Below are 9,249 nucleotides of genomic sequence, written 5' to 3'. Positions count from 1 at the left end.
ATCTGGAATTGGCTTGTAGTAGAGCTGAAAATTCAAATCTGGCTGTGCGAGAAGGTGGAAGGAGTTATCCCCTAACAGCAAGTCTTGAAATACCTGATGCTTAGCCTGATGTTTTTTGTCCCCGGTCACTGGCAGGACACCTGCATCTCTTGGGGGTGGGGGTGGGGTCGTAGGTCTAGATACTGCATTAATGGATGATGTGGCTCTAGTAAAGCTCTGGGATTGCACTTAAACCGGTCTGCACCAGATTATTTTTCTCATATCCATAGTAGGAATTCTTGTGCAGTAACACGTGCAGGTTAATTTCCTTTGTCGTGATTGTTAGCTACTCAAGGATTCAATTAATAATGACTTAGTTCTGCAGTAATTTGCAGAGCTTCCTGTAGTTACCATAGAAGCAATTAGTATTTCTGTTGCTCTATCTCTAAAGCAAGTAGCTTGGAGGCGGGGATGAAGAATCTTTTCTACATAAAATCTCTTGGTAGACTTGCAAAGCCTGCCGGATGATTGTTTCGTGCTAACACCTATGAAACGGCATCCGCAGCGGCTTGACTTTTCTAAGTCTGCTGGGACTAAAATGGAACATCAACAAAGCTCGTGGCAACAAACACGAACATAAATTTAGGCTTCTTGGAACTGTCTTGACACATTGTAACTGGTGGAAACTAGTCTTGAACTTAATTGTTGTTTCAGCTCACACCTACAGGTCATATAAATACGGAGGTTCGTCTCTTCCTCTCAAACAGGGCTCTGAACCAAAGGCCGTAGTTAGTCCAGGTCGTCTCGCAGACTGCTCGGGGAGCTCTGCTGCTGTGCTTTGGAATCAGAGCTATCTGTAAGGAACAGAGAGATTTACTAACTTACCCTGGAAAAATGGAACTACAAATTGAATGTATTCCTACGGGAGAAATCATCCGCGTGGTTAGCCGCAATGGAGAACGCAAGACTGTAAGCCTGTTCTTTATTCTCTTCTCCCTTCTTGCAGCGTTAGTGACGCGATAACCCACTCGGCCACCGTTGCTCTGAACTGAGGCACGCTCGTGCAAAACCGCACGGCTTCCGCAAGACCGGCAGGTCCTTGGGGTGACTGCAGCTGTGCTGTGAGCCGCCTTCTCTCACTAGGGTGAAATCAGGAGCGGTGAATGTTTACATCGAGTGTCTGGGTGTTTAAAAAATGGTTAAAGTATTTCCGGTAGAAATACGGACACGTAGTGAAGTTGGGGTGACTTGCAGTTGGCGTTCGGCCTGGCCGTACTCGTTCTGTCAGAATTCTGGAAGCGCTTTCGAACTGCGAGGGGAGGGGAACACCTTTGAAAAGAGTACTTTGGTCCTCTTCAGTACCGACTGTTCACGTTGTCACTGGATTCACACCCTGAATGTCATAGGCAGGTTCACGCATCAAAAATTCAGTGGTAGAGGAATGTATTAACAGACTGCTGTTAGTGTCTGGGGGAACCGAGCGTTCTGTTGTTCTGGGTTCAGGGTTTGCCTTGTAAGCAAATGGAAGACCCGTGAGCTGATGATTTCTGGTTTGACGTGGTGGATGTGCATAGCTGAAAAGACACGGTGCTCTTCTAAGAATAATTCCAGTTTTCAGTACTCGGAGGGGGTGGCCGTTCTGTGTGTTCTGCTTCGGAATATGTTCCAACTGGATTCGTACACTTGCTAATTAAAAGAGCCTGAAGAGGAGGAACTGTGTAAAAACTTTTTAAAATCCTCCCCGTGTTTAAACGTGCCTAAATGCAACCGTGAGTTTACCTCTCTCTGCCATAGGTCGGTACAAACTACTTAACGCAGCTCCAGCCTGGCAGCGGTTGCTCGGGGCAGAGCTGTCGTGCACTGAAGCGCACGTCTGTGCGCGTTGCGCCGGTCTCCGAGCACTGTCTTTCTAGTAAGCAATCTGCAGCGCGATCTGAAAGTTAGCTAAGACATGTTCTGCGTGCCTTACGCAATCGTTAGGTAGAGTCACTTCGCTTCAGAAAAGCCCGAGAGCTCTGCCCTGTTGGATGAGGAGCTAGAGGTGTTCTTTGGTTTCCAGTGACTGGGCGGGGGCTGTGGCTGCTGCCTTCGCAGTGGCAGCAGAGGACACTGGTGGGGCCCAGTTCCTTTCCCAGAGGGAACTGTTCCTTTAAACCTTACCCCCGGTAGCATGTGCCAGGATCCTGGGGGAGACATCAGAGAGAGAAGAGCTGTTAGTTCAGTTTTCTGAGAAGTTTTAAATACTCATGAACAGTCCATAAAACTGTAATTTGCTACTCTGAGGGCAGCAGCCTGTGTTTGTCAAGTCCTTGGTGCTGCGGGAGCGGCCAGAGAAGGGGAGTTTCTGGTGCCCTGTGCTTTGGTCCAGCCGGCAGCCCCTCGCTGAGGGCGCTTCAGGCCGCTGCGGGAGCGCAAAGCCGCGCGTTTCAGCCCGGGACGCTCCGCTCTGTTCGAATCAAACCGTACGGAGACTTTCCAGGGGCCCCTGGCCCGGCGGCCTCCGGCCTTCGTGCGTGGCTGCGGGGAGCGGCCGCTACCGGGGTTCGCTCCGGCGGGGGGGAACCCCTCCGGGGCTGAGCTTCGCCCCTCGCCCTTCGGCTGAGCCCCGCGCCCGGGCGCCGGCGGGGCGGGGATGGGGCCGCCGGTGCCGGCGTCGGGCGGCGGTGCCCGCGGGAGTGCTGGGCGGCTGGAGCGAACCGGCGCGGGGAGGGGGATGCTCTTGTCGCGGGCAGCGGGAGCGCTGCGAGCGGGTTCCTGCTCCCCGCGCCGTGCGCTGCGGGGGAGCTGCGGGGCCTGGGGGGGGCCGCGGCGGCGGGGGAGCTGCGGGGCTTTGGGGGAGTTGCGTGGGAGCTGCGGGGTCTGGGGGGTGGGGTGGCTGGGCTTCAGGGGAGCTGCGGGGCTTCAGGGGTGCGGCGGGGCCGCGGAGCGGGGAGCTGCGGGGCCTCGGGGCGGGTGGTGGTGGCGGGGCCGCGGAGCGGGGGAGCTGCGGGGCCGGTCCCGCGGCGGCGGCGGCGGCGGGCAGGCTGCGGGGGCCGGCGGCGGCGGGGGCCCGGCCCGGCGCACCCCGCATGCCCGGCGCTCGGACATGCTCACTAGCGGCGCGGCGCGGCGCGGGCGGGCGGCCCGGGCAGTCGGCGCCAGGCGCTGGCGGAGCCGCCGCAGGGCCCTGAGCCGCGCCTCCCGGGGGGGGCGGCGGAGCGCAGGTGAGCGGGGCGAGGGGCGGCAGGGCCCGGCTCGGCTCGGCTCGGCTCGGCTGGGCTCGGCTCACCCGCGGGAGGGGCGGCCGCCGCCCCCCCCGGGCTGGGCGGAAGGCGCCGGGGCTCGGGCACATGGCCGGGGCCGGCGGGAGCGCGCTACCGGCCGGGGGGCGCCGGGGGGACCGGCGGCGGGCGGCCCTTCCCCGCAGCCAGCCACCTTCCGGGGGCTCGCAACGCTCCCGGGCAGAGCCCGGCGGCCCGAGGGGTCCCTCCCGCCGGTGCCGCGCTACTCAGTACACGCCGGTAGCCGGAGCCCCCGCCGGGGGAGCGGGGCAGGGTGAGGGCTGGCTGCTCCGCGCCGGCCGGGGGGCTGGGGGCCCGGGGGGGCTGGGGGCCCGGGGGGGCTGGGGGCCCGGGGGGGCTGGCGGCCCGGGGGCCCGGGTCCTGCCGCTGCCGCGCTCCCGCGGGGGCAGCGCTTGCTTCCGTCCTGCCACGGTTCTTCCTCGTTCGGCGGCGCCCGCACAGGTGCCCGGGAGCGCTTCCTGGAGGCAGCTGCGGGCCGGCCGGGGCCCCCCGCGGGTCGGGGCGTCGCCAGCCGCGGCCGCAGGTCGGCACCCCGCGGAGGCTCCGCGGCCCCCTTCTGCTGTGCTGCCTTCGGTGCCAGCTTTCCCTTTGCTGACACCTGGAGCTAAGCGCTTTAAGGGAGCGAATTACGGAGGGAACGTGCCTGCGCTGAATGAACGACTCACTCGAGTAACCTGAGCTTCCCAAGTAAGCCGGCTTGGTCTGCGCCCTCGTCTCTGGGGGGTTACAGGGGGAAGATGGTGCTGAGCCGGAGCACGGACGTGGTGCTGGTGTCCGTCCTTTCTGCGACGGTTGCTGGAGGTGGAGGGCTCCGCCGGAGCTACTTGTAGGCGGCAGCTGCCCGGTCTTGGGACGGGACAAACGAGAAGACGGGCTCGGTTGGTGGGACAGGCCGGGAACCAGAGCCACGTCTGAGAGTAACTGGGAAGAAAGGCGTTCTTCTTTCGGCCCCTTTTAGAGCAATGGGCAATTACCAGCTGTCAGCATCTTTTCAAAACTCTTTTATAAACTGCCTGGGGCTTACGGAACTGATGAGTTCTTAATTTTTATAGTAGGCCCTGGTGCGGCAGCCGCTGTCATAACACTTGGGGGGTTTTCAGTTTTGGCACTGGGTATAACCCCGTGTTTTAGGGAGGGCTTGTGTAAATACAAATCTCGTCTTCTCTGCCTGGCAGGGAGCAACGGAGTGCTCGACTGCACGTGTGCTGTCCTAACTTATGATGACATAAAGGGGAGGTCTTTTTTTAAAAAGAAAAAAAGTCTGAATCATAGTATACTAAGGGAGTGAGATATTCCATGTGACTCACAATCCAGGGTGCAATTCCTGTTGTCTTTTGCATAATTAATAGCAAAGAAACTTGTTATTTAGGATGCGCCTTCAGAATTTATAACATCTATAAGAGAAATCAGGTGCCAACAAAATCATTCAAGCCAGGTAGAAGGTTTTGGGTTTTGGGTGGTTCTTTTTTGTTTTTTTTTTTAGTTTGACCTAAGCCCACTGGAGGAAGGACAGTAAAAAAACTGGGGGTGAAAGAAGCTTAAAATCAGATTAAATGTGGTGTTTCTTTCTACAAATAGGCTGAAGCTCTGTGGGCGCCTTTATGCGAAGGAAACACAGTATTAGGCTTGTTCTGGTAGTATTCAGACTTTGGGGATTCTTCCAGTGCTTGTAGTGTTGTGTTGCTTGCGGGCCCTCGCCTTGCCGCGCTGGGAGCTGCGTGCTTTCCAGGAGCCGTACAGAGCCCTTCACCCCCGTGGGAATGGACGGTCCGCACTGGACGCGGGAGAAGCAAACTGCGCCGCGGCTCCCGTGGGAGGGGGAGTGGGTCCACTGCCCCCTCCCCTGGCACTTCTGGGCGCTCCCAGCGCGCACAATGTTGGGGATCGCTGGGCTGGAGCACTTGGCCTCCCAGTCTGCAGGAGTGGCAGGTGAGGGACTCTTCACAGGGTGCTCTCAAATAACTAATGCCTTCTGTGGGACAAACCTGTATTTGGGCAAGTGCAACGTGTTGCCGGTGCTGCAACAAAGGGTGGAGGGAGCTTAAAGTACGGCGGATTTTCCTGGGGATGGTGTGTCCTACTGCCCCTTGTAAGGGATGCAAACGTAACTAAATCGCTTGCCCTTTCGTACAAGCTAAAGGACCATTTAGAAAGGCCTATTTGTATGTTTTTAAAACGTCCCTGCGGGGAAAACCGTTTGTGTTGGCTTTGGCTTTGGCTTACCCGTATTGATGGGGGTCAAAGGTGGTTCACTTCTCAGAATCGGTCCAAATGAAAACTGAGTAAAAACTGAGTAGGCAAAACAAACAGGCGATTTGTGCGGAGCAGTTTCCCGGCTCAGCTCATTGCGTGAGCACGTCTCTGCCTGCGTGACGATGCGATGGCGCAGGGAGAAACGGCTGGGATCAGGTGGGGGTTGCTCCGTTGGCAGCAGCGGTGCTTTGCACTGGCGCAGAGCGATTGCAATTACAGCTCGTGTTTGTCTTCCGTCAGGGGCTTTACTGCGTTACGTAGTGCTTTGCTGCTTTATAACCAACTTGCGAGTGACGTGGTTGGGTCTGGTGGGGATCACTACCCCTGACTTCGATAGAAACCGTACGTCTAACCTTCTGTCATCTTTTCTAGTGGATGAGGTTTGCATGGGTTGTCTTTCTGAGAGATTGTAACGTGGTTCTTTTTCTGCCCGCTTTTACTGTGCCTCTGTCTGGGCTGAGCGATCTCTCTGCTGGAAAATACCCTGCAGAGTATTTTGTGCCCTCCCCTGCGGACTGTACTCCTTGCTCATGCAGTAGTGGGGTAGGTGGCCAGCTCTTCCCAGAAGGCATTAATAAGGAGGTAAGCGAGCAATAGAAGTCAATGTGAAAGGCTAGCAAAGTTTGTTGTGACAGAAGGCCTGAGTGGACAAATCTCAAGTGATGGGTTGCAGCTGAGTCATGCTCTGTGGGGGTGGAAGGTCCAGTCGTCTTTAATTAGCGTTAGCATTATTTCAGTACTCGTCAACACAATAAGAAGCAGCAGGGCCAGTACCCTTCCTGTTTAATATGTACCTTCAGTGTAGTCTGTCCTGTATTAAATTCCTGTACCGGGAGGCGATGCAGGTTGGTGTTTAGAAGCCCTGAGGCGCTCGGGCACGCGTGGATAGCTCTCCCGGGCAGCGTGGCTCTTCAGGAAGATGACCAGCTCGCTGTTCGCCGCCGCGACGCTCGCCCCCCTGAGCGGTCCGCTGACCTGGGCCCAGCTCGGCCACCGCCCTTCCTGTAATTCACTTCAGCAGCTGATAATAAACGGACAGAGATTTTTAGCATTGGGCAGGACCTTTGGAGCGCTAGAGTGTTTGCCTTCTAGGCAGTAAGCTCCTGGAGCTGGATGGTTTGGCAGCCTGCGGTTACTGGGAAGTTTTGTAACCAAACGGGCAGTGTAATTGGTGGTGGCGAAGAATGTTGTGGCAAAACGTGTTCTGATTTTTACCAGGAAATGGACAGTCTGTGAATGAAAAAAAAAAAAAATCCTCCATCCATGTTGTCCCAAACAGATTTCTTTTTTTTTTTCCTCCCCCCCATTCCCCATAAAAGAGTTTTATAAAATCCCTGCTAGGCAAAAAGGTGCGTGTGGGCAAAACGACGACTGCGATGGCATTCAGCCTGCTGTTTGGATGCAGGCTGGACCTCGTAAGCTATAGCTGCTTTAAAAAGCCATGCCTGTAAATTAGGATTCCAGTCGTTTCTTTTGGAGGCACTTTTCTGGTAGAAGTTTACCAGGGATGTTTCCCTGTAGCGTTCGTACGTCCGAGCGGAGATCTCGCCCTTACAGAAGGTAAGACAGAGACGTCCCGACCTTTGGGGCGGCGCGCACTGGCACCTGGAGGACAGCCTGCGCGGCGGCTTTGGGACTTGAGGGAACCTCTGCGTCCTAGCGGCTGCGTTTCATTAGTTGGAGTGGTCTGCGGTGCCTCGTGCCAGCTGACAGCCACCCCGTGCGTTCGGCCATTTGCTAATGAAGAGGAGGATTATTGAAGGGGCTGTAGTTCAACTAGAGACCAGTGCTTGTCAGAGGATTTCGGTGAGCTGGCAATTGCAATTCTTCTTCATTACCGTATCCTCAATATTTTAAGGTTGTCTTTACATCTGTTTTTGTTGCCACCTGCTGCCTGGTCTAGATGGGATATTCCTGCCCAGGAAAGAATCGTCTTTGCTTCAGCGTTATGGCAAACTGAGAACAGCAAAGAGGGCGAGCTCGGCCCTCTCGCTGTGCTTATTGCTCGTGGCCGAAGGGTCCAGCTAAGTCAACGTCCAGTTATACAATAAGGAGATAGTGATCTGTTTAGCTTTTTAGAAAATTAAATTCTACTGAAGCAGTATGAGTAGAACCACAGAAGTAGGAGGAAAACTATTTTCCGTGCTGAAATATGTCTTTGTATAGTGTTGCGAGTTGAGTTTTTTTTAAACTTGCTAACAGTAACTAATAACTTCTACATTATACGGTCCACACTGAGTCATTGTTTACTCAGGGAAATGACTTTCAACAGCCAGGCTTGTTTGCTAACTTTAATAACTAAAATATGCGCTTCCACGCATTATAAGGCAGCACACTATAATCAACATTTTTTAAAAACAAAACCTGCTACGTATTTGCAACGCTGCGCGATGTTGCATCGCAAGCAGTATTTCTGCAGTTCAGGTTTTGATCTGCAGCAAAGGCTGATGTGTCCAATGGTGCAGAAGAGGGAAGGTTATTGCACAAAATTATGGTTGTTTTTTTTTCCTAGAGTTTTATTTAACTTTCCAAATTAGAGACCAGAAAAACTTGTTCTCTGTCCACACATCTTGTTTTAAATAACAGGGTGTCTTTACGCTTAGGATTTTGGAGTCTGTTCAGAATTACCTCTTCTGTGTCTTGGGAGGGAAAGCCACACCTTTGCACCAGGAAGCCGGGAATTCTCCCTCTGACAGGACGGAACTTAGATAGCAAACCAGATGTTTCTTTTGCCTTGTTTTAGGTGAGCCCTGAAGTTCGCTTGCGAGCAGCTTTCTGCCTTTTCGTGACTCTTTATCTGCTGTTTTCTGGTAGCACGTTATTTTCTGACCGATGTTGCAGGCAGCCTTCTTACCCACCCATTACGTCTGCTGAGGGCGTAACCACCACGGGGTTTGTATACCTGGGTGTGTTTCGGGGTGCTGGGCAGGCGAAGCCGGGTGCCACCGTGCAGCGTAGCGGGGTTTCTCCACGGGTGCGTCCGTGCGGGGGTGAACGGGGGGCAGCTAGGCGTGCCGGACTCGCCTGCGAAGGGATGGTGTGGGAAGGGAGTTTGGGCTGTTAAAATGGAACTTCTGAAGATATTTCACGTCTTCCTTTTGAATTTATGCATTCCTGAATTTTGTGGTCAGTTCTCTCTCCTTTCCTTCAGAGCTACTAAGTGGTAATTAAAAAAATGCTGCAGCCTGGAAGAGAAGATTCGGAGCGACGTGGTTACTGGAAAAGCACAGTAATGTATAATGAAGAGCTGCTTTTATATCTGTTGCACCTTTCCAAAAACAACAAACAAAAAAGGCACTTATTGAATTTCTCGAGTAAACCAAATACTGCATTTTGAACAGTGTATTCAAAATATATATATTTGATTTATCCTAAAATCGCAAGCTTTTTTGGCCACAATTTTGTTTGAAAATAGAAAGGAAAACTTAAGGTCTCATTTGAAAACAAGGGAAAATATAAAATATGTGACTTCTAAAATCCCCATTTTTATTTGTGTGCGCATTTGTTGCTCTTAAAGTTGGAGGAGGGGATCAAAAGCAAGCTCTGCAGAGAAGTACAGAGTGCGTTTTTGTGTGCCTGATCCTAGCGCTCTGCGGGAATGCAGATGATTTTTAACTTTAATCTCGCTGATCTGTCCGGAAAGCTGGTGGGTAGGAACTGGGAACAGCAGCTTGTGGAGCCGTTAGCAAAGCTAGAAGATCTAGATTTGTTTAAACAAGCATGGTGGGGATTTGCA

At 53.8% G+C, this 9,249-nt stretch overlaps 1 protein-coding gene across 2 annotated transcripts in view; it reads left to right on the top strand.

The window, feature by feature from the left end:
- The first annotated feature begins 3,076 nt into the window (after nucleotides 1–3,076).
- The window catches only part of MYO1C (myosin IC), a 55,896-nt gene continuing 49,723 nt past the window's right edge, over nucleotides 3,077–9,249 (top strand). The window contains exon 1 of one of the 2 annotated variants that reach the window (XM_064467763.1): nucleotides 3,077–3,182. The gene's annotated coding sequence lies outside the window, so the exon portion shown is untranslated. Of the gene's footprint in view, nucleotides 3,183–3,798; nucleotides 3,948–9,249 lie in introns of those variants that run through there. The other variant, XM_064467764.1, reaches the window with a different exon arrangement.

The sequence above is a fragment of the Phalacrocorax carbo genome, chromosome 17 (assembly GCF_963921805.1).
Source record: "Phalacrocorax carbo chromosome 17, bPhaCar2.1, whole genome shotgun sequence".
Taxonomy (NCBI): Eukaryota; Metazoa; Chordata; class Aves; order Suliformes; family Phalacrocoracidae; genus Phalacrocorax; species Phalacrocorax carbo.
The sequence above is the reverse complement of the archived record's forward strand: the minus strand, read 5'-3'. Positions and strand labels throughout refer to the sequence as shown.